Source organism: Oryzias latipes, chromosome 6 (genome assembly GCF_053564925.1).
Source record: "Oryzias latipes strain Hd-rR chromosome 6, Olatipes_Hd-rR_3.1".
Classification (NCBI taxonomy): Eukaryota; Metazoa; Chordata; class Actinopteri; order Beloniformes; family Adrianichthyidae; genus Oryzias; species Oryzias latipes.
Genome location: NC_136242.1, coordinates 23,512,103 through 23,514,944, shown reverse-complemented (window position 1 = coordinate 23,514,944; position 2,842 = coordinate 23,512,103). Strand labels below are relative to the sequence as shown.

Sequence of the window (2,842 nt, the reverse complement as noted above, 5' to 3'; positions counted from 1 at the left end):
AGGAAATGGCGTCTCTTACCTGTGCATCTTCCTCTGGATGTGATGCTGAGCAGCAATGTGGACAAACCTTCCCTGACATGACTCTTTTTGATATAGTTGTTAAGCACAAACAGACTTTTCCCAGATGCATTTTTTCCTCTAATAAATGTGACTGACAGGTACGCTGAGTAAATGCTGATTGTAAGCGCAACATTTGATTGACTGCATGAAGAAGCCCTTAAAGGAAAATCCACAACTGTTTCTTTGTTTCTGTTACTGAATAACGTATTCATGTTAAGTTTTCAATAAATATACTGCATTGCTATGAAACAAATTTGTTTATTTTCATATCCATTATTACAATCCTCACATCAGCATTCAGTTTTTTCATTGACAAAAAAACATTTCTAAACAACAGCTTTGAAAATCAAACATCATCTTTGTTAATAAAGCTTTAAAACCTAAAATGGTAAACATGGAAAAACTCCTAAATGAAGCAAGCCTAATATGAACATTTTAAACTGGAGTTTGGCTTAAAGGAACATTAAGTTGTTTGGAGTTGTACAAGTGTTTGATGCGATTCCTCATAGATGTGATTTCCAGATCATCAGCCCGACGCTAAAGCCAGGAATTGTGCTTCGTCTTTCACTCCCCACTGCATCATTTACAACTAATCAGGCTTATGCAGCAGGTTAAAGACGTTTTTTTAAAGGACCTGCAATTTAAAAAAAAAATTAGATATTAAGGTTAAATAATATTTATTGATTACATTTCACATAAATCATGGTGACTTGCCTGTACACTGCACAATGATATGAATGACTTTAGTCTTCTTGTATTCCCATGTAGAGCTGCCATCTGTTCTTCTGCAGCACAAACCTTTCTGGAACTTCGCTTTGAGTAACTTCACCTGCAGAAATATCACATGTTAATTCAATTAAGTATTTTATAAACTTTAAAGTTCATTTTTAAGTTTCAGTATATGTGTATATGCACGGTTCAAAAATATACAATGCACTTAAATATTATTTCCCATAAGAACTTGTTTACTGATTTCAGTCTTAAAGTCGATTTTTAGCAACACTGATGCCATATAATTACTGTAATTACTGTATAAATCACAGAATCAGGCTGGCTCGGAGCTTTTTCTCTCATGTTGTCACCGAAAACGGGAACGGCTTTCATGTGAAGACGGTTCGTCTCCATCGGGTTCTTTTTGCGCATGCGCAAGATAAAAAGAAATTATCTTTTCAAAGCAGCACTTTAACATCCTAAAATTAACATCCTTAGAGACATGTGACTGACAAAAGAAAAGATCACAGAATTGATTCTTACCTAAAGATGATTGACAGCGTGAACCTTGCAGCCGTAGACATTAGCGCACAGCGTTCAAAGTAAAAGTGCTCACAAACTACTTCCGGGTGACCGTGTGTCAGGCGAAATGTTAAAAAAATAATTTTAAAGTTCATTAACAGTTTGCTGCATTTTTTATTTGATATATAAATGGGAAATACGTGAATTATTATAGTACATTGTTGTTTGGACGATAAAACCCGTCATCGCTTCATTTAAAATACTTTTCAGTTCAAATGATTGACAAAAATCATCATCCAATCAGCGTTGTCCCATAGTACCTGCCTCTTCCGGTTTGGAAATGTTTATCATTTTTGAAGATTTCGTTTTGTTTTCTGGAAATTCATTCTGTGTTCTGAAATGTTTTTCATTTTTTAATATTTCATTTTTTTTCTGAAATGTTTTTCATTTTTTAATATTTCATTTTTTTTCTGGAATTTTTTTTTTCTGAAATGTTTTTCATTTTTTAATATTTCATTTTTTTTCTGGATTTTTTTTTTTCTGAAATGTTTTCATTTTTTAATATTTTTTTTTTCCCCTGGAAATTAATTTTGTTTTCTGAAATGGTTTTTTTTTTTGTCATTTTTGTTTTTCAAGTTTTGGTTTCTGAAATTTTGTTTTGTTTTCTAAAATGTAATGCTGCTTTTTAAATTTTTTTTTTTTTTTTAATTGTTGTTGTGATCTTAAAAATGTTTTTGTATCGAGTGATTTGTTGAATGCTTTGCACTTCAGGGCCACCGTACTGATGGCAGCTGGAATAGCCTTCAGCCGAGCCTGAATAGGAAACATCTCTTGATAACAATCAGTGTGTGATGGGGAAAGAAAACCTTTTGAAACCACATTGCAGATAATAAATTCTTCATTCCACTGCAGAATAAGTTTCCACTGTTAAGCTTTGAAATTTAGGCTTTCGTGTGGGTCATGTCCTGCCAGTGATGCCGCTGTAATGAGAGAACGCGTCTGTCTCCGATGAAAATAAGAAAACGTGCCAGGTAAAATTTATTTTCACAATTATGAAGCCTGTCTAACAATGAAGGTGTTCACAGAATTAATTCAGTCGTCATATATATATATGTTCGATTTTCCACCGGTTGGCACTTCTGTGTTTTAAAAAAGACGCTACCCACACGTCACCTCCAAATCTGGGTCCCTGATTAGTCGAGGTTCAACTGGTTTAACTTTCAACGTGTATCATGATCCTGGGCCACTCCACCCTGGCAGCTCATTTCAGCTGTGCAATCAGCTGATTTTCTTACTCCACCTATATGTGCTCACTTTCGGCTCTGTCCTGTTGCCAAGCCCTGAAAGTCTCATGCTTCTGAGCTGCCTTCTACTTCCACTTCCTCTTCCAAGTTTGCTTTCCACCAGTGCTGACCTGTTGCCTCTCTCAGGAGTGTTTGGAGTTGTCAATCTGTTTTGTTCTCCACTGGTTTTGAAGAGGAGAGACTTGCTGATGTCATGCAAAACCCCAACAAAATAATCCTTCGCAGTCTGTGGTCTGGCCTCATAC

The 2,842-nt window shown here is 35.3% G+C and overlaps 1 long non-coding RNA gene across 2 annotated transcripts; it reads right to left on the bottom strand.

Moving 5' to 3' along the window:
• Positions 1–298: 298 nt before the first annotated feature.
• On the bottom strand, positions 299–1,405 carry LOC144992460 (uncharacterized). Of its 2 annotated transcripts, none has more exons than XR_013656433.1 (3): positions 1,315–1,405; positions 775–889; positions 299–694 (listed from the first exon to the last, which is right to left on the bottom strand). It is a non-coding gene; the product is annotated as an uncharacterized LOC144992460 (long non-coding RNA). The 2 variants fall into 2 exon arrangements; XR_013656434.1 differs by lacking the exon at positions 1,315–1,405 and adding an exon at positions 1,090–1,203 and having other exon boundaries at positions 556–694.
• Between the last annotated feature and the right edge of the window lie 1,437 nt (positions 1,406–2,842).